The sequence below is a fragment of the Aquarana catesbeiana genome, linkage group LG01 (genome assembly GCF_042186555.1).
Source record: "Aquarana catesbeiana isolate 2022-GZ linkage group LG01, ASM4218655v1, whole genome shotgun sequence".
In the NCBI taxonomy this organism is placed as follows: domain Eukaryota; kingdom Metazoa; phylum Chordata; class Amphibia; order Anura; family Ranidae; genus Aquarana; species Aquarana catesbeiana.
The window spans coordinates 564,548,390-564,571,828 of NC_133324.1; positions in this window are offsets into that span (position 1 = coordinate 564,548,390).

Sequence of the window (23,439 nt, forward strand, 5' to 3'; positions counted from 1 at the left end):
GCGATACAGCACTGCGTCAATTTAACTGACAATTGCGCAGTTGTGTGATGCTGTACCCAAACACACGGCTACTCTCAGCTCCGCTCGGGACTGCGAGAGGACCCGAGAGCCGTCGAGAGGACCCGAGAGCCGCCGAGATACACAGGACTCTGTATCTCGGGGGCGCCATTTTTAAACTTTAAGACTGCAATGACAAGGTTGCAAATGACACTGGGGCAAGGCTGCAAATGGCAAGGCTACACTGACAAGGCTGCAAATGACACTGGGGCAAGGCTGCAAATGACAAGGCTAAACTGACAAGGCTGCAATGACACTGGACAAGGCTGCAGATGGACGCTGTGCAAGGCTGCATTAATGGGCATTTAAATGTATGTTTTTTCCTTAAACTTCCCGCCTAAAAGTGTTTTTCCTTAAAATTCCCTCCTAAACTTGGGGTGTGTGTTATACGCCGATAAATACGGTAATGTATAGAAGGTAGGGCCCGAAAGTGACTCAAGCCCAGGGGCCCCCACCACCCTAAGTCCTGCCCTGTTTGCATGTAAGGGCAGGCGCCCCAATACTTTTGGCAATATAGTGTATATTACAAGTAAAGTATTTATATATAGTGAGTGTTAGGCATGGGCCCGATGTTCGAGCTAAACGTGAGTTTTTTTGTTCGCTGAACAGTGAACAATATGGGGCGTTCACGGCAAATTAGAGCGCCACGGAATCCCCCATGATGCACTGCGAGATCGCAGTGCATTGAGGTCTGATGATTGGCCAAAGCATGCACCTGACCTGCATACTTTGGCCAATCACAGCGCAGTCTGCTGTGAGAGCCATGATTGGCCAAAGGCCACGCCCCACACTATATAAGGCTGCTTACACGGTGGTCGTATATAGTGTTATAATTGAGAGAAAGTTAGCTATAGGCAGGTTAGTTAGTGGCGAGCAGGCAGTTTAGTATATATATAGATATATATATCGATATATCAATATATATATCTATATATCGATGTATATAGATATATATATCTATATAGATATATATACAGTGTAGTCAGTGTAGTGTAGACTATATATACAGTGCAGGCAGTATATATATATATATATATATATATATATATATATATATATATATACACAGTGTACAGTATATAATACAGTGTATTGAAGTGGTTAAGGAGAACCTTATGACAGAATTAAGAAAAAAACAGCATGGGTTCCCCCCCAGTCCATACCAGGCCCTTTGGGTCTGGTATAGATTTTAAGGGGAACTCCGTGCCAAAATGTAAAAAAAAACAGTGTGGCATCCCCCCCCAATCCATACAAGGCCCTTTGGGTCTGGCATAGATTTTAAGGGGAACTCCACACTAATTTTTTTTTTTAAATTGGCATGGGGTCACCCCAAAATCCATACTGGACCCTTATCTGAGCAAGCAGCCTGACAGGCCAGGAAAGGAGGGGGGAACGAGCGAGCGCCCCACCCCCTACCTGAACCATACCAGGTCACTTGTCCTCAACATGGGGAGGGTGCTTTGGGCACCACCCAAAGCATCTTGTCCCCATGTTGATAGGGACAAGGGCATCGTCCCCACAAACCTGGCCCGGTGGTTGTGGGGGTCTGCGGGTGGGGGGCTTATCGGAATCTGAAAGCCCCCTTTAACAAGGGGGCCCCCAGATTGCAGCCCCCCCATGTGAATGGGTATCAGGTACATTGTACCCCTACCCATTCACCAAAAAAAGTGTCAAAAGGTAAAAACCACAAAAGACAGCGTTTGACAATTCCTTTTTTAAAAAAGAGAGAAAAAAAAAAGTGTCCCGCGATGTCAATCCATCTTCCATCACGCGTCCCGACAGAAAAATAGAAACAAAAGCTCCGCCTCGATGGGAGGTGTCCCACCGACTGCTGTCTCTTGGCTGTGAAAAACCCCCCAAAAATACTCCATGGGAGGCGTCCCGCCGACCGCTGTCTTTTCTCTGTGATAGCTGTTATAGGCAAGGGTGGGGACACCCGGTGATGTAACTGAGTGACCCCGCCCCCTCTGACGACATGTGCCATCAAAGGGGGCGGGGTCATCCGGTTATGTCAGCGGGTGGCCCCGCCCTTGCCTATATAACAGCTGTCACAGCGAAAACACAGCAGTCGGCGGGACGCCTCCTATGGAGTATTTTCAAGGGTTTTTTTTTCTATTTTTCGGGTCCATTGGGCAGCGTGATTGATGATGGATGTATATCGCTGGACACTTAGTTTTTGACAATTCCTTTATTTAAAAAAGAAAAAAAAAGTGTCCCGCGATATACATCCATCATCAATCACACTGCCCAACGGACCCGAAAAATAGAAAAAAAACCTTGAAAATACTCCATAGGAGGCGTCCCGCCGACTCCTGTGTTTTCGCTGTGACAGCTGTTATATAGGCAAGGGCGGGGCCACCCGCTGACATAACCGGATGACCCTGCCCCCTTTGATGGCACATGTCGTCAGAGGGGGCGGGGTCACTCAGTTACATCACCAACAGCTATCACAGAGAAAAGACAGCAGTCGGCGGGACGCCTCCCATGGAGTATTTTTGGGGTTTTTTTCACAGCCAAGAGACAGCAGTCGGTGGGACACCTCCCATCGAGGCGGAGCTTTTGTTTCTATTTTTCTGTCGGGACGCATGATGGAAGATGGATGGACACTTTTTTTTTTCTCTCTTTTTTAAAAAAGGAATTGTCAAAAGCTGTCTTTTGTGGTTTTTACTTTTGACACTTTTTTGGTGAATGGGTAGGGTTACAATGTACCCGATACCCATTCACATGGGGGGGGCCGGGATCTGGGGGGATTCTGAAAAGCCCCCCACCCGCAGACCCCCACAATGACCAGGCCAGGGTTGAGGGGAGAGGCCCTTGTCCCCATCAACATGGGGACAAGGTGCTTTGGGGGGGACCCCAAAGCACACTCCCCATGTTGAGGGTATGTGGCCTGTTATGGTTCAGGAGGAGGGGGGGGAGCTTGCTCGTCTCCCCCTATCCTATCCTCCCGACTTCTTGCTCAGATAAGGGTCTGGTATGGATTTTGGGGGGAACCCAATGCCAGTTTTTTTTTTATTTTGGCATGGAGTTCCCCTTAAAATCCATACCAGACCCAAAAGGCCTGGTATGGATTTTAGGGGGGGGACCCCACGCAGTTTAAAAAAAAAAAATTGGCGTGGAGTTCCCCTTTAAAATCCATACCAGACTCAAAGGGTCTGGTGTGGACTGGGGGGGGGACCCACGCTGTTTTTTCCTTGATTTTTATCTATATTGCATGGAGCCGGCAATACATTATAGCCGCGAGTAATTTTAAATGAAAATTTTTCCTTTAGAAATTTAATTTTGCAGTAAAATTTACAGTAAAACACATCACACAGATGCGCCACTTTACATGCAGACTATGAGGACCCCCCCCCCCCAGGCACGACATTTAAAGGAATATTTCATTTTTATTGTTTCACTTTAAGCATTATTAAAATCACTGCTCCCGAAAAAACAATAGTTTTAAAAACGTATTTTTGCATTGATACATGTCCCCTAGGGCAGTACCCAGGTCCCCATCCATTTTTTACGGCAATAACATGCATATAAGCCTTTAAAATGAACACTTTTGATTTTTCATGTTCGTGTCCCATAGACTTTAATAGGGTTCGCATGTTCGCACAAATTTTTTGCCTGTTCGCATGTTCTGGTGCAAATCGAACTGGGGGGTTCGACTCTTCCTTAGTGAGTGTGTATTAGATATATAGATAGATATATTACATACAGTACATATATACATGTACTATTAATTAGATAGATTGGCCTTTGATTTAACTAGTGAGTCTTCTACAAAAGCAAATAGTTGAAAACAGAGAGCTTGGCGGCTGGTTATGATTCTTATGTAAGTACTTAAACGGGGCACATCGAGGACTTAAACGTAAGGGATAGGAAAATGGGTCAGCCGGCTGAAGCATCAGCAGAAAAAAAGACTTGGTGCTGTTATTTCTGAGTACATAGGCTGCTTTGCAGATTACACTATCCATGTTATGGATTCTGGGAAAGTTTAGTTTCAGGCAATATGTTTTCACTGAGCCCAGAGTTCAGCTTTAACCGTGCATTTCAGACACTCATTTGTAAGTTAAATATACGTAAGACACTAAAGAACGAACAAATATCATTTGCAATTTATATTCATGAAAACATTTTGAAACCCTGTTCGAAATGTAGACTATTTTTCATTTTTAGTCCTTTCAAAAGACATTAACATCTCCCACAAAAGAAGATTTGTGAACTAAAGATTACAAATATTGCCAACTCCGAGGCAAGCAAGGGGGATTATATAAACTAATCATATTATAGCCAAGAAGATCAACTGAGTGAGAAGAAAAACAAATATACAGAGGAACATTTGATAAACATACGTAATACAAGGAAAACAGAACAGCTTGTGAAATGAAAAAAACATGTTACGTAAAATGCCTACATGACTTTATTGAAAAGTGTAAAAGCTTTCACACATTCGTACAAATATGGTAACAGCTAATGATATGTAGCAAGGTCTCCAGGCTTGTCCAGTCTAATGATGACTTCCAAGGCCAAAGATAGCTGACATCCTTCAATATGTAGTGGGTTGTGAGGCATATAGGGGTTGCAAAGATGGTGAAAGTCACTGGGCGCCAGACACTTCTTGGATGTAAAATAGGTTTTATTTCTTTGACAGTCCTTTTTATATTTTTGGGGGAAAGAGGGTTAGGGCCAGGACACCCTTAAGTAGTTATAGATTCAATTGTCAGACTCTGAGATTTCAATGGGAAGACAGCCGTGCAGGGAAAGGCCCCAGAAAGGCGCCACATCTGCACATACAGGAATGCTGTCCCCTATGTTAACAGTCTTTAACAGTTCCTAACACAAACGTAACAGTCCTTTCAGCTCCACTACAACTGCCTCTTGTAGTTTTTCAACACTGAGCTCTCAGTAGACCCTCTGATTCACTGACTCTGAATCCCTTGGGCTCCTCCAAGGTTTGCGGTGGTATCCCCTCAAGCGTCATCCACGCTTCTCTGCTGGGTCCCTAGCTTTGCACTCCAGATACTTCTCAAGCTTCACCCCTGCTAACCAGCGAGGTCCCTGGCTTGACTCACAAAGCTGCTCTGCAAGCACCTGCTCCGCGGGTTGGGTCCCTGACATGATCACCGCCTGAAGTTTCCAGATTCTCCACCCTGTCCGTTCGGTCAGAATATGGTTCCGGTACTTGCTTCAGTTACTCTCTGTGATCCCTGGTAAAGGTGGTTGGTCCCTTTGTGGCGACAGCTTCCCTTCTACCTCCGACCACTGACAGGTTCTCCGGCTGACAGAATTGTCACTTTTGGCTGGATTGCAAGCCGCAATCCCAAGCCTGTGCTGCTCTCTTTACTTCTGGATAGGCCCTCACACAGCCTAGCAGCCAGATGTCTCCTGGGATAGGCCCAATCACCTGCCTAACAGCCCAGGGCGTATGACACGTGTCCACCCAGACAGCCATCCAAGTGGCACAGAGCATAGAGTGCCTTGCAAAAGTATTCACCCCCCTTGGCATTTTTCGTGTTTTGTTGCCTCACAACAAGGCAACAACAAATAGGACAAAATAACAGAAAAAGTAAATGTGCATAACTATTCACCCCCCTAAAGTCAATATTTTGTAGGGCCACCTTTTGTGGCTATCACAGCTCCAAGTCACTTTGGAAAAGTCTCTATGAGCTTGCCACATCTTACCACTCCTCCTTGCAAAACAGCTCCAGCTCCTTCAAGTTGGATGGTTTGCGCTTGTGAACAGCGATCTTTAAGTCTGACCACAGATTTTCTATTGGATTGAGGTTTGGGCTTTGACTAGGTCATTCCAACACATTTACATGTTTCCCCTTAAACCACTCAAGTGTTGCTTTAGCAGTGTGTTTGGGGCCATTGTCCTGCTAGAAGGTGAACCTCTGTCCTAGCCTCAAATCACAGGCTACTCTGGTACAGTAGTGTAGTAGTGGTATTTAGCACCATCCATCTTTCCCTCAACTCTGACCTGTTTCCCAGTCCCAACTGCTGAAAAACATCCCCACAGCATTATGCTGCCACCTCCATGTTTCACTGTGGGGATGGTGTTCTTTGGGTGATGTGATGTGTTGGGTTTGCGCCAGACATAGCGTTTTCTTTGATGGCAAAAAAGTTCAATTTTAGTCTCATCAGACCAAAGCACCTTTCTCCATACATTTTGGGAGTCTCCCACATGCCTTTTCGCAAACTCAAAACGTGCCATTTTGTTTTTTGCTGAAAGTAATGGCTTTCTTCTGGCCACTCTACCATAATGCCTAACTCTATGGAGCGTACGGCTTATTGTCGTCCTATGTACAGATACTCCAGTCTCTGCTGTGGAACTCTGCAGCTCCTCCAGGGTTACCTTCAGTCTCTGTGCTTCCTCTCTGATTAATGCCCTCCTTGCCCGTTCCCTGAGTTTTGGTGTGCGCACGTCTCTTGGCAGGTTCGCTGTTGTGCCACGTTCTTTCCATTTGTTTATGATAGATTTGATGGTGCTCCTATGGATCAGCAAAGTTTTGGATATTTTTTATAACCTAACCCTGACTTGTACTTCTCATCAACATTGTTCCTTACTTGTTTGGAGAGTTCCTTGGTCTTCATGGCAGTGTTTGGTTAGTGGTGCCTCTTGCTTAGGTGTTGCAGCCTCTGGAAAAAGCCTTTCAAAAAGGTGTGTATATGTAATGACAGATCATGTGACACTTAGATTGCACACAGGTGGACATAATTTCACTAATTATGTGACTTCTGAAGGTAATTGGTTGCACCAGAGCTTTTTATGGGCTTCATAACAAAGGGGGAGAATACATACGAACATGCCAATTATCAGTTTTTTTTATTTTAGAAAAATTGTTTTATGTATATATTTTTCTAATTTTACTTTACCAACTTAGACTATTGTGTTCTGATCCATCACATATAATTCAGATTAAAAAAAACATTGAACTAAAGGCTGTAATGTAACAAAATAGGTACAAAGCCAAGGGGGTGAATACTTTTGCAAGGCACTGTAGATTACCTAACCTCACCCGAATATATAGGTTCTCCCAGCAGGCTGAGGGATTCAAGAAAACCCCTGCCCATTGGCTGAGACACTCCATATACCCATAACCTGGCCTTGGGTTGCCCTTCTCGTATCTAGTACCACTAAACACCTGGCCACCTGGTGGTAGAAGAGAAAGTGCACTAAGGCCAAACTTGGGGAGAAATCAATAGATCTCTATCAATCGACCAAGATAATGACTCCTGGCATTATTTGTGAGGAGCTCCCTGACTAAACCCCAGGGTGCTGCAGTTAAAATTGTAATATTAGTAATAAATTTAGTCTCTTTACTAATTCCAAAGGAGGGTTATTTAGAACAGGCAAAGGCTCATGCAGAGAATATATTGTTCTGTAACTTTAAGTACACAGCGGCTTTATTGTTGTATCGGCTTTTTCCTTTGCAGATACAGATGCAGAAATTATATTTTTCAGAAAACAGTACTGAGGGCTTAAACTTTCTTTTTAACTCAACAGAACATTTTAAAGAGTAGTCTGAGGAGTATTCTGGTAATTAAGTAATCCACTTATTTCTAGTATAAATAAAAAGATACCTTCAATCATGATGAATGACACCACAATGACCTGCTCTGAGGATTCTCATCACAAATGACAGGTGGTGGCTGGTTGCTGAGCACCAACAAACCAACCAACCAGTGGGTTATGGTGGTTGGTGTCATTAACCACATGTGGTCATGACCATCACCAGAATCCCCCAGCTGCTTTGTTTACAAAAGAAGCGACAAGGAAGGAAATGTCACCTATCTGCCATATCTTGTTTTTGTAATGCCACTTAGCATGCAGATTTAAGGCATCCTCTAAGCATGTTATTTAAAGGGATTGTGTATTTTTAATGTAGTGGTCTCCCCGACTTCCAAGGGCCTAATGGTGACCTTTCTCCCCAGGGTGCAGGTTACTAGGCATAGTGGGTGTAGTGCAAGGTGGAAAGATTGGGCGCCAGTCACTTTTTGTAAAAATGAACAAAGAGGGTTTTTTCTCTCCTAACAGGAATGGTGGGGAGGGAGGGTTTAGGGCACAGGACACCCTTAAGCAAATGCAATAGCAATTAAGGCAAACTCGCAGACAAACATAGAACTAGGCAGACAGCAATACAGAACAAGGGCCTTTAAGCTAAACGCAGCAATCTGTATCTGGTAGTAACCGCTGTCTCCTATGGCAACAACTTCTCTCACTGTATCCTACTGTAGATCTCCCAGTTTAACTAACATTAACCCACTGTAGATCTTCCAGCTTAACTCACAGTATCCCACTGTAAATCCTTAAGCTCAGCTCACAGTCTTTCACTAGACTTCTTGCACTTTCAGCTACCTGCTGGATTCCCGAGCTTCACCCATTGCTAAACGCTGTACTTTATCTTCAAGCTTTACTTACAGCTACCCGCCATACTTCTTCAAGCTTTACTCACAGCTACCCGCTTCCTTCCTGGATGAGTCTCCACCGAAGCTTTCCCACTACTTCACTGTCCCCGGTAGTGAAGTGTCTGCTCTGGTACTCCTTCAGAACTTCATCCCTTCCAAACTTGCCTCCGGTAACAGTAGTGGTCATCCCTTTGTGGCAACTGCTTCTCCTCTACCTCCGACATGATCAGGCTCCCCTCCGACCTCTAACACATGTGGTTCTGCCCCAGGCTTCGGGCTGAAACTTGGCTGCTCCTCCTTTGCGGAACCCTCGAACTGCTGGATAGGCCTTAAAGCGGAGTTCCACCCAAAAATGGAACTTCCGCTTTAAGTGTTAGTGTTAGTGACCCCCCTGACATGCCACATTTGGCATGTCATTTTTTTTGGGGGGGGTGAGCACCCTGTTTTTACAGGCACCCAGCTCCCACTTTCTCCCCTGGTGCAGTGGGCCCAGAAGGAAGATCACCTCTTCCCCTTCCTCCCTGCAATCTTCTGGGACACGTCACAGGTCCCATAAGATTGCCATTGAAGCCACAGTCAGGCGCCCACAGTTAGAATGCCGGGGCCGTGGAGAGGAGGGGGAAAGGAGCGGGGCTTTGTGCGCCCACATCGCTGGACCATGGGACAGGTGAGTGTCTGATTATTAAAAGTCAGCAGCTATACTTTTTGTATATTAAATGGGTGGAACTTCACTTTAAGTGGACCTAGCAGCCAGCATGCCTTCAGGATAGGCCTCAGGCTTCAGGCCTAGCAACCAGGAGCTTCTCAACACACACCCACCCAGGCCACAGCCTCGGGCGGGAAAAACCCCAGACTCCTCCCAAATAAATAGCCTATCCCAGCATACACAGCAGTCAAAGAAACTTCTGCTGATTGGCTGAGACAACCTAGTTACCCATTACCTGAATTTATGGTAATCCATCATTCTAATGCCAAAAGCAACAGTGCCCCCTATTGACAGAAGAGAGAGACTACCCCAAACTCAGACTTAGGACAGGAATCAGTGGATTAACCTACCAATTAGCCAGGCTAGTTACCACCTAGCACAGCTAGACTTATTATCAGCCCTGTTAGGACCAGGGTGCTACAATAATATTGCACTTTAAGCCTTATTAAAAGACACGGTCCAAGCAAAACTGTATTTTTTTGCCATTGGTACATATCCCTTATGACAATGTGAACTACCCAAGCCATCAAGAGCTTGCAAACTGGCCTTGAAAAGTCACAAGATTCGGTTTCCCATAAACTTCAATGGGGTTTGGGTGCTATGTTCTGGGTTTGCAGAACCTCATGAAAAATTACCAAAGCACATCTCTCTATAGTGTGTACTAGCCTCGATCCAAAGCACCAAGTTTGGCTTCTCTCTGATCTCTGCTCTCTCTGTTATCTGCATAGAACTCTAAGCTGACACAACAGCCTTCTGGGAGACATCCCCCATAGCACACAGCAGGTGCTTCATAGCCTCAGCTCTGTAGGTGTGTCCCTTCCTTCCACTCAGCTATCAGATTACAGGGAACTCGATGTCCTAGCTTTGCACTAATGTGACATTAGATCCTTGTCCCCTACTTTCTGCTTGTGCTTTATAAGGCTCTACAGAAGAAATGGCTGCAGATAAAAATGTACAACTAACTGTTATTTAATCACCTAAGACTTGGTTTGGTTGGAGCCTGTAGACCCACATGAACATACAAATGCCAGTGATGCACTTTTCGGCCTTTATGGATTACTGCCAAATCATGGACTCTCAGGGACTATCTTTGCTTCTTGTGAATTTACTGCCTGTTATAGATGCTTGCCTTGAAAGGATTGCTTACCAGACTTTGCCATCTGCATAAGGTACAGTAATTTTGTGGAGCACTAGAGAGCTTTGTATAGGGAACTGTATGGAAGATATCTTTTGAGAACTATTACCGGTACTTTTATTTGCAACTACCTCAGTAAATGATCTGTATTTGTTCACTTGACTTGCCTGGTCTGAAGTCTCCCTAAAGGGGTGCATGCATGCGTTTCAAAAGAACAGGGCTTACAACTAGGGGACTAAAGTTAGCCAAGATATAGTACAGTGTGTTACTTGTAGAATTCTGCCCAGAGGAAGCTAGTTGCCATTGTTAATGACTACAGTAGTTTTATCACCTGCCAAAACAGCCAGCCAGGCAGGAGATAGGTGGCAAGGCAAAGATTTTGGTTATTCTGGCAGTGAAGGCGGTTATGTGCTTGGCACCTTCATGGTCAGTTTCCCCACTTTCTAGGACAGGATCCATGGTACAGACGAGACAGCAAGCATGGTGAATAGAGAAAGAGCATTTCCTGAATCCAGTAGCAACAGTGGGATTAGTGACTAGGAGTGAAGTGACAGAATTGCTAAACTGGTGGAGATTGGTACATGCTCCATGCTCCAGAAGTGTGTCTGAAGTGCGTTGTGTTAACAGTGTGAGAAGTATGGCCATGGATTACAAGGAGTTAAATGTACAAGTTGCTGCTAGTCTGGAGACCTGCCTTAATGTTGATTTCACATGACCACAGCTCCTGCCTGTGGTTCAGGCATTAGTAAATGCAGTTCCGCAGTGTCCCCACTAGGGTGCTTTATGCCCCGCCCACACCATGGCAGCTGCAGATTAACCACCTCAAGTCCAGACACTTGCACCCCCTTCCAGTCTAGGCCCATTTTCAGATTTCAGTGCTGTCATACTTTGAAAGACAATTACTCAGCCATGCAACACTGTACCCAAATTGAATTATTATCATTTATGTGAGACAGAGCTTTTTTTGATGGTATTTAATCACTACTGGGCTTTTTATTTTTTGCTCTATAAATGAGGCATGGTTGAACAGAGTAATGGCAGGACACTGGAGAAATATCTTCACCATACCTTCACTAATATCGTAGTGAAGTATGGTAGATACATAAGCAGTCTCTATATACAGAGCCAGGGCTAGGAGGGACATTAGGGACAATAGTATAGGGTGTCACGCCTAATTTTGTTACTGGAGCGTACACAACATTTTTTGGGGGGATTGCAGTTTGTTTGGGTAGTAGGGATGATATCATTGAAGTGTCGTTCATGCAGCCTGCTCACAGCATCAAGGTGAATATGTTCAAGCACAGGGCCTTCCAGAAAGATAACAGAAGTTACAATGTACAGCTGTACATATTGTACAGCTTTTCATATTTAGGGTGATTTTGGGGAGGGCAAATGGAATTGTCACTCAAGTGTAGAAATCGCAGAATTATTTTATAGCGGGTTTTGGACATAGTAGAGAAAACAAATTGCATATGGTGAATGGAGTTTTAAGATCAATAGAACTGCAGTTCATTTTTTTTTTGTGGGTACCATATTTAGTATGAGGCCAAGAAACATTTTAAATTCTTGAACTGTGAGGGGTTTCCACTTAAATGGACGGGAATACACAGAATCCTGGTGATATAATGCTGGGCATAAACATTGCATTGATCCACAATTGAAATCAAATATTCTGTGGAAAAACAATTTGAAAAGTTTGTGGGTCTAAAATGTTGGTTTACTGCCTGAATGCCTGGCTGCGCTGTAAATGGGGGGATTGTAAGTGCTGCCAAATTTGAAGGTACTGGTGGTAGCCTGCTGTCAGAATACCTCATTCTCCCCCCCCCCCTCCCCCCGAAACACGTATTGAACTGCTGCTCTCCACGGGTTCATATTCAAAATCTGAGTCTGACAGTGAGAATTTCCTGCTACTCTCATATATCATGCTCAGAATTTGGTGTATATTTTTTCGACATGGCGTTCAAGTTCTGGCAACACTGTTCTGCTGGCACTAGTGTGACGGTGATCAGGACACTGTTGCTGGTATATAGGGGTCTGGCCTTACTACAATCAAGGAGACTGGCTCTATTGACACCAGTGTGGCGGTGATCAGGACTCTAGTGTGGTGGTGATCAGGACACTAGTATGACAGTAATGAGGATGCTGGTATAGTGGTGATCAGGACGTTGGTGTTGTGGTGATCAGGACACTAGTGTGGCAGTGATCGGGATCCTGGTATAGCAGAAATCAGTACGTTGGTGTGGCGGGAATCAGAACACACTGTTATGGTGGTGATCAGGACACACTGGTATGGCGGTGATAAGGACACTAGTGTGGCAGTGATCAGGACACTGGTATGGCATTGATCAGGGTACTGCTATAGTGGTGATCAGGAAGTTGGGGTGGCGGTGATCAGGACACATTGGTATGGTGATGATCAGGACACTAATGTGACAGTGATCAGGATGCTGCTGGTATGGCAGTGGTCAGGATACAACTGGTATGGTGCTATTTAGGACACTGGTATGACATTGATCAGGATACTACTGGTGTGGCGGTGATCGGGATGTGACATTGGTATGGCAGTGATTAAGACACTGGTATTGCTGTGATAAGGACGCTGGTATGGCGGTGATCAGGATGCTGGTGTAGAGCAGTCAGGTTGTCACTGTAATTAGGGACATTATTCCTGACAGTACTGGTGACATTGGACACATGATGGGTGGCTGGCTGCAATTTATTGCACAGTACACTGTTGGGCAGTGATTAGGCAGGAAGTCGCACCATGAAGCTTTTGTTTCCATTAGTGTGAAGCCATGATTGAACACAGCGATCACATGGTACAAGACCAATGTCATTGATACAATGTCATGTGGTCCACTGTGTCTGAGCAACACACCAATCACCAGGATCGGGCGTGCACACTCTAGGAGCTCTAGGTGCATGAGCCTCTGATGCAGGAGGACGTACAGGTACACCACTCACACCTGCACTCCTTCCTTCCGACCATTTACATGTATCGGCCAGATGGGAGGCTAAGATGACAGCTTCCTTGGCTGTAAAGAATAGTTGGTTTTAGTTCTGCTTTAAAACGGAGTCCCAGACTTCTTTTTTTAATAAAAGTCAGCAGCTACAAAAAGTTTAGCTGCTGACTTTTAATAAACAGACACTTACCTGTTCCACGGTCCAGCGATGTGGCCGCACGGAGCCCCGCACCTCTCCCTCTCCTCGGCGCATCCATTAGAACTGTGGGCTCCCACCCATGACAGCTTGCGGCTTCACGGCTGAGTCGCCATCCGTGATTCTTTTCAATAAGCACCCATTTTCACCTAAGATCTTTATACTGTATGGAATGAGTCTGGGTACATTCCTGGGTGTTCCTTGGCCAAGTTGGTTCTGTCCTGGGTAGCACTAATCAAGGTGTGAGTATAGACACCTGTAACCCCTTAGGAGATTCCCTTCTTACATTATATTTAACAGATCAAAAGTATACTAAAGTATACAAGTATGGTGACGCCTGCCTTTACACACACATAAACTTTAATGGCATCCCAGTCTTAGTTCATAGGGTTCAATATTGAGTTGGCTCACGCTTTGCTGGTTTAACAGCTTCAGCTCTTCTGGGAAGGCTGTCCACAAGGTTTAGGAGTGTGTCTATGGGAATGTTTGACCATTCTTCCAGAAGCGCATTTGTGAGGTCAGGCACTGATGTGGACGAAAAGGCCTGGCTCGCAGTTTCCACTCTAATTCATCCCAAAGGTGTTCTATTGGATTGAGGTCAGGACTCTGTGCAGGCCAGTCAAGTTCTTCCACCTCAAACCTGCTCATCCATGTCTTTATGGACATTGCTTTGTGCACTGGTGCGTAGTCATGTTGGAACAGGAAGGGGCCATCCCCAAACTGTTCCCACAAAGTTGGAAGCATGAAATTGTCCAAAATGTCTTGGTATGCTGATACCTTAAGAGTTCCCTTCACTGGCACTAAGGGGCCAAGCCCAACCCCTGAAAAACAACCCCACACCATAATCCCCCCTCCACCAAATGATTTAGACTAATGCACAAAGCAAGGTCCATAAATACATGGATGAGCGAGTTTGGGGTGGAGGAACTTGACTGGCCTGCACAGGGTCCTGATCTCAACCCGAGCCAGGCCTTCTTGTCCAACATCAGTGCCTAACCTCACAAATGCGCTTCTGGAAGAATGGTCAAACATTCCCATAGACACACTCCTAAATCTTGTGGACTGCCTTTCCAGAAGAGTTTAAGCTGTTATAGCTGCAAAGGGTGGGCCTACTCAATATTGAACCCTACGTACTAATGATGGGACTGGGATGCCATTAATGTTCACGTGCGTGTAAAGGTAGGTGTCCCAATACTTTTGACAATATAGTGTATCTAGGGATTTGGCTAGTCTGTTTATTATTTACTAGTGGTGCATACAAATCAGAAAAACTGAGAAGTCCTTCTTTCACAACTCTATGTTGCAAGATAGTATGTGGGAACATTGATTTACACATAAAAGTTATATCCAAACACAGTAGTACTGCATCAAATACATGTGCAAATGAATATATGAGTGATATGGCTATAGGCAGGAAAAAGCCTTCAAGTTTAGGTACTGAATTGTGATGAATGCAGGGTACAGCTTATGAAGGACAGACTATAGTGATCGCCTCTGCTATTAACCCTGAACTTACTGCTTGAGTTAGGTCAACGGTATGGTAAGAGGCAAATGCTGTTTTTATATACAAATGCATGCGTTAGTCCTCTGCATATATACAGTATTACACCATTATTAAAATAATATTAATCAAATCCAAAATAATTTATCTACAGAAATACCTTGGGCTGGGCCATAAATGCTTTTAACCACTTGAGTGTTATCCCCTTCATGACCAGGCCATTTTTTGCTAAGCTAATTGAACTGGTAATTGCGCGGTCATGCAACACTGTACCTAAACGAAATTTATATCTTTTTTTGCACGAATAGGGCTTTCTTTTAATGGTATTTGATCACCACTGGGTTTTTTTATTTTTTTTTCCGATATAAACGATAAAAGACCAACATTTTTTTTAAAAACTGTATTTTTTGCTTTCTGCTACAAAATATATCCAATAAAAAATTAGAAAAATTATATTTCTTCATTCATTTTGGCTGAAATTTACTCTGCTACCTGTTTTTGATAAAAAAATATCCTAATAAGTGCATATTGATTAGTTTGTGTGAAAATTATAGCATCTACAAACTGTTGTATAAATATTGGAATTTTTATTTATTTATTTTTTTATTAGTAATGGCGTAATCAGTGACTTATAATAGGACTGCGGTGAGCAATCTGACACTAACGGACACTGGGGGGGGGGAATTGACTAACTGCCACTGACAACACCAGTTACACTAATACAGTGATCATTGGTAATACTATACACTGTCACTGTACTAATGATAGGTGTTAACATCTAGGGCGATCAAGGGGTTAAATGTTTGCCTAACAATGTGTAATGTGTGTAATTTGTGCTGCTTTTCACTACAGATCTATTTTGTTGCTTATCCCTGATTTACAGAGATAAGAAACAGAGAGATTGTTCCCTGTGTTGATTGTCAACACAGGACTCTGGGGTGTAACTGGACACAGCTGATCAGCAGGTTCCAGCCATGAATGATTGGCTGGGACTCGCTGACAGACTCCCACTGTGTACAATGACAGTGGATTTTGTTATCGGGGGAGCGCATGCCTGTGCAGGCCTCCCGTCCGCAGTACATTGTGGGCGGGCGGCTGTCAGCAAGTGGTTAAAGAACACCATTCATGTTATCATATCTAAGAAAATTATCTTCTGAATATAATATATTTATATGCAGTCTAAATGACCAATAAGAAAAAAGGAATGAACCAGAAATACTGGGTGAAAAATTTACCATCAAATCTGAAAAATAATATCAATGCATGCTGAATAAATGAGTTGAATGAGTCTGTTACAGAAAAAGATATTCTGAAGATAATATATAGATAATTAACAGTGATCCTAATACTAGGGGGGCTGTTATATGTGAAGATACAGCACGAAGTAGAGACAAACAATCTTACACCAGGTATACAGAAGTAGATACCCTCCACACATATATCCATTCAAGACAATTTAAGTGGAGATGAACTTCAGTTTAAATAGCTACATCCTACATCCTGAAGTGTTTTTTCAGTAAATACCTTTGAATTATACCCATTACACAAACCATTAAGTTCTAACTCACTATAGATATTTTAAAATAGAAATGAAAAAACACCAAGCAACCAACCTACCCAGTCATAAAATCAAACATGAATCCCTCAGTTGGCACTTTATACTACCCGATGCCTATTGACTTTGCCTCAAAGTGCAAAGAAGCTTGCAATCTCTCTAAAGTAGAATAAAAAGGAAAACAAAGAAAAAAACTCTCTGCAAAAACATACACATGTATAAAAATATAAAATAGAATGTGATTTATAAATTAAAGTTGCTTGTTGCTAAAGTGTTATTTATACATTTGCAGTCTAATTTGAGAAACTCCCACTATTGCCTTATTATTTATTCACACAGCATATGTCAAAATAATTGTAGCCCCCTGTTCCTAAAAATTGGGCTATAGTGTAAATTTAGTTTTTTGGCTGAGCTGTAAATAGCTCAGATTGATTGTACATAGTTTATTTGGTTCTGTTCTAAACTTGACTGGGTTGTGCATTTCCCACTGTTGCTAGTAGGTGTCACTGGTACCACAGGACAGTGCGAGATTTACAACTAGGTTGAGCTGTAATGAATATTCTTTTTCCGGAAACAGCCCAGTAGGAGGTTCTTGGCAGCTATGCATTCTGTGAAGGGGTATTTATTGGACAGATGCCATGTGCTCTTGGTCATTCTTACCTCGGGGCCCTTCTGGCCTGAGGCTGTGCTGCTGCATCTTCTGCAGTAGGCCCAGAAGCCTGTCTGGGGCCTACTAATCCTGAGGTGGTCCTTAGGCTGTCTTGCCCGTGAGGAGGAAGCCGAGCCAAGCCGAGGAGATCCAGGGGAGGACCCTGGCTGGAGAGAGCCAGGATGAAGGCTGGTCCCTCAGAAGGGCCTGGTGACTCGTTTGGAGGATGCACCTATATCCAAACTACCCTTACAGTACTGCCGGGTCAGCTTAAAGGTTCTGGTACTGTTAAGCTGTTCTACAATCTAATCAAGGTAACTAGTTCCTGGCTGCTAAGCCTGTAAGAGGGACTTAGAAAATAAATATACCGCGCTAAATGCTATATGCAATATACTGCTACATACAGAAAAATAAATGTAAAATGCTGAAAACAAACAATAAATAAAACAGTCCCCAGTGGGGGGCAGGAGGCGGAGCCTAGCGGAGCAGACATGCATTGTTAGAGCTCCACACCGCTGAGGAGAGAAGAGAAGGACAAAGCGGAGCCTGCAGGCTCAAAAGGTATCCATTTGAACCTTTTTGCCCCAAAGAACAAACTGTGAAAGTTTGGGCAGGAAATATGATACTGGGAGGAAACCGTGGCAGAAATAAAAATCACCTCACAAAGAGCTCACAGGCACTCACTGCAGCTGAAGCAGCTCCAGTCACCTCACAAGATACAGCATCAGGGCGCTCTCACAGACAGAAAATGTCACAGCAAGACTCTCCATTTGAGTCAGATACAGAACAAATCCTCTCACAAACTTCTCCACAAGCCTCCTCAGCATCCCCAGTAATATTATTACAATTTGAAAAGATGCTTCATAAGGCTTTAAAACAAACCTCAGACCAAATAACAAAAAGCCTAACCAAAGAAATAAGAGAGCTGGGAAACCGCACCGCAGCCTTAGAAATAAAAATGGATGAAATTGAAATTACAACCCAAGAAAATATAACAGAATTGGAACAATTAAAAAAAGAGAATTTAATACTTCAAACTAAGCTCGAAGATTACGAAAATAGAGCCAGACGTTCAAACTTGCTCATAAGGGGAATACCTGAAACTGTGACAGACCTGCAATCTACTATTACTGCTCTATTACAAGAACTAAAGCCAGATATCCCTATTGAACGTTTAGAACTGGACAGAGTACACAGAGCCCTCACAGCCAAAAAGAAAGATGGACCCCCACGTGATATAATCACAAAATTTCATTATTACAGAACGAAAGAACAAATACTAATTGCTGCAAGAGAAAAAAAGGAACTTAATTTTCAAGGACACAATTATCAAATTTTTGCTGACCTATCCCAACTTACTATTACTAAAAGATGATCCATGAAACCCCAACTAATGGAACTGCAACGCCACAACATTATGTATCAATGGGGCTTCCCCTTTTCAGTCAGATTTAACTACCAAGGTACAATTTACAGAAGCAGATCAGCAGATGAACTACAACAAACCCTTTTAAAATTAAATCTGACAGAACCCACAAGCAGCAACACTCCCACACGCAGAAGAATGGCATCATCTTCACCTTCAGGCAGCACCCAGATAATTTCAGAACAAAATGGGAATCATCATTCTCACAAAAGAGGCCGTTATGCCACATCATCCATGGACCAAGAAGATTCAATGGACTGACATCCTAATTCCTGATATCTCTTCATTTATTATACTAAGAGATGGTTCTCTATAAAAAACCTATATTTATAACTGAATGTAACTGCATTCTGATAGTCACACACTGTGTGGGATCATGTTACATTCCAGTTATATTTCTTATTGCTTCTGATTCATATAGCCTTAGAATATATAAGTGAAATAAGGAAATTCTTGTTCAGTTATATATTATCAGGTAATAACAATAGATTTATTACTTTTTAGGACAAATATGTTCAATAATCCAGAAGTAATGGAAGCTTTTTCTTTCTTTTCTTAAAACAAATATATTATTACCTAACTAGTTCCTAGAATTATGTTTTTGTTTATTCTAATCTGAAGCAATACAACCTCAATTTTATGAGTTAACATATCTAAACAGTTACATATGAATAAAATATGTAATTGTTTACTCTAAAAGGGTTAAAATCCCAAAATAATTCAAACTATCTTCATCAATACCAAAGTTATTAACAGTACCTTTCTAACTGAATTATTTAGCCTAGGGCAAGACTAACCATATACAACCACCCTGGAATAAATAATTTCAACAAAAACTATATTCTGCACTCCAATTAATGAAACATCATTTTGATGTCTTTTGACATAGCACTTCTCTCCTGTAAGCGGAAGATCCGTGTACCCCCATTAGCCCTCCTCATTCTCCCAACCATATTATGTGGGAGTGTGACGAAGGCACTTATTCCCCTGAGAGAGATATTTATTCTCTTTCACGGGTAAATTGTGATTACTTGCAAAAAATAATTTATACAATGTATCATCTAATCTCATATGTTTTTTGTTTACTCTTTACTCCAGAATTCACTGGTTTCTTTTCTATCTATTCATCTCTTCAGTCCACACAGGTTGATCTGCGCAGTCAGCTCTGCATAACAAAAAGTACGTCAAAACTATTTGATCTATTGCCATGGCACCACTGAATATACTTTCCCTGAATGTTCAGGGAATAAATGTCCCTCAAAAAAGGACCAAAGCCTTCCGTACTTTCCATAACAAGAAGGCTCACATAGTATGCCTCCAAGAAACACACTTCACCAAAGATTCTACTCCAAAATATATTTCTCCTTTTTATCAACAAATTTACACGGCTTCTGCCTGTACCAAGCAAAGGGGAACTCTAATTGCATTTCACCGATCCACACCATTCACCTTATCATCAGAAATTAAAGACCCAGAAGGTAGATACCTGATACTCATGGGTTATATAATGGATACAGCAATCACGGTGATTTCCTACTACGCTCCTAACAAGCAACCTACACCATTCCTCTCACATATATTACAAGTGATTAATACACACAAAATAGGAACAGTGATAATGTGTGGGGATTCGAACCAGGTCCTCCTCCCATTTCTAGATAAATCACCTTTTACACCATCCAAAATAACCTCTAGATTACCTTTTTCTCAACTTCTTTCCAAATACAATCTGGTAGATTCGTGGAGAGAAAGTAACCCAATGAAAAAGAAATTCACTTATTTCTCGCACCCTCATCAAACCTTCACCAGAATAGATCATATTTTTCTAACAATAGGAATGATACCAGAAATTATTGCATCAGATATAATTCCGATTCCGTGGTCTGACCATAATGCAGTATACACTACTATAGCCTCAGCCATACCAAAAGCGCATGACCCAACGTGGTACTTACCGGACATAATGCTCAAACACCCACTACATCAGATGGCCATTGAACAAGCTTTAAAGGAATACATATCAATTAATAATACAACAGACATCTCCCCAATAACACTTTGGGAAGCTCATAAGCCTGTCTTGCGTGCTACAATACAAAGACAAATGGCACTATTTAAACGGGAACGCAAAAATCTAGCAAAAAAATTAGAACTCAATTTTAATGCAGCCTACATATCATTTCAAGATAATCCATCTCAGAGTACAAAATCTCATCTGGAAAAATCTAGATTGGAATACGATCTATTTCTCACTGAGTCAGTTGATAAATCCCTCAAACGCTCCAAACACAATTTCTACATGAATACAAACAAACCAGGTACATATTTGGCTCGGGCATTAAATTCAACTAACAAATCTTTCAAACCAATACGTTTGAAATTATCAAAAAATGTTTACACTTGTAATCCAGTTAAAATAGTCCATAAATTTCACTCACATCTCGCAACTTTATACAAGACAAACAATGAATTTAATCCTACAGAGGCTGAATCCTTCTTCTCAAAAATAACCTTACCTGAGTTATCTCAGAATCAAAAAAGCAGTTTGGATGAGCCTATAACTATAGATGAAGTTGCTAACGCCATAAAAGACCTAAAACTTAACAAAAGACCAGGCCCAGACGGCTACTCGGCTTTATACTATAAAACATTCTCAGAAATACTCTCTCCCATTCTCACTGAAACTTTTAACAAACTTCTAGATGGACATTCTTTTCGGCAAGAAACACTAATGGCAATTGTTTGTATGATCCCAAAACCCCTTTCTGATGATACTTCCTGTGTGAATTATCGGCCTATCTCTCTGTTAAACCTCGATATTAAATTATTAGCAAAAATAATAGCAAAACGCCTCAATAGCATTATAGGAAAATTAATACATAGAGATCAAGTAGGCTTCATGCCAAATAGACAGGCAGGCGATAATATACGCAGGGCAGTGTTATTGGCACATATTGCTAAAAAACGGAAAATCCCTTTATGTTTTCTATCTCTCGATATTAAGAGGGCATTTGACACAGTATCCTGGCAATATATGCAATATTCATTACAAAAATGGGGTTTTGGACCCCACTTTTTAACATGGATCAAAGCATTATATAATAAACCCAAAGCCTATATAAAATATGCTGGATACAAATCTGAAGCCTTTAATATCGAAAGAGGTACCCGACAGGGTTGCCCATTATCTCCCTTATTATTTGCCCTTATACTCGAACCCATGGCCCAATACATCAGAACAAACCAAACTATAACTGGCATTGAAGTAGGAGGTATTACACACAAATTATGTATATTTGCAGACGATATATTACTTTTTCTATCATCACCACAGGTCTCTGGTCCTAACTTAATACCAGCTCTTGATGGATTTGCAGCCCTATCCGGCCTTATGATTAATCCTAAGAAATGCCTAGTGCTTAATATTTCACTCACAAACATGGAATTGATCCCGGCTAGGGCTGCACTCCCATTCACATGGGCAGAAAAATCAATCCCATATCTTGGAATTCATTTAACAGCATCACATTCTGACTTATTCTCAACCAATTATCCTCCTGTATTAAGACAGATCACAAATCTAATAAAACAATGGTCGCAACTTCCTTTATCCTGGATAGGGAAGATTAATGCAATCAAAATGACTATTCTACCCAAATTGCTTTATCTATTCAGAGTCCTCCCTATTCCAATTCCTTCCTATTTTTTGAGAATAGTACAAAAAAGAGCAACTTCGTTTATATGGGGCTCTTCTAAACCACGTATACCTATACACACACTACATCTTCCCAAAAATAAAGGAGGCCTGGGATACACTAATTTTACTAACTACTACAGAGCAGCACATTTGGCCAGTCTGTCCAAATACCATGCAAAACAGGAAATCCCATTATGGGTATTTATAGAGGCTTCAGAAAATGACCCTCTATTAATATCAAACTTATTATGGCTTGATCCTAAAGACCGCTTTAAAATTCATAATCCCATAACTAAACACTTCTTATCTCTCTGGGATAAACTAAAAACCAAATATCAGTTACAATCTCCACACAATCCTCTCCTTTCTTTTATCAGAAATCCGGCCTTTTATCCGGCATGGATCTACCCAAATTCTTTTAAAGCTTGGACAACATCAGGCATTCAGACACTAAATGACTTCATAGCATCTAAATCATTCCTTTCATTCCCATCGCTTAGAGAAAAATATGATCTACCAAACTCTGAGATATTTAGATATCTCCAAATCAAAAATTTCTATACACCATTCCTAAAGGGGATACACCATTATCCCAATTATCCATTTTTGAATCAATCTGTACAAAAGATCCATTTGCTAAAGGTACAATTTCATCACTTTATAATCAATTATATGGAGTAGCAAATCTTAATAGACCCTCTTACGTTCAGAGGTGGGAGGAGGACCTGGGACGAACTTTAGAAGACACGGACTGGTCTAACATATGGCTCACATCTAAGTCATCTTCACCCAACATCTTAGCACTGGAGACAAATTATAAAGTCCTAACTCGCTGGTACCTTGTACCCGCTAGAGTGGCAAAATATTCACCTAATACCTCAGCTCTTTGTTTTCGAGGATGCCCAGAAATAGGCACATATTTACACATATGGTGGACGTGCCCAGTAATCCAAACCTTCTGGAAGGAAGTCTTCGTGATTGCATCTAAAATATTTAAAAAAATAATACAACCAGATCCATATTTAACTTTACTTAATCTAAAACCGGAATGGTTAACACTCTCTCAATTCAAACTTATGATCGAACTAATAACGGCTGCAAAACAAACAGTGGCCAAGGCATGGAAATCTCCTACATTGGTACTAGCAGAAACA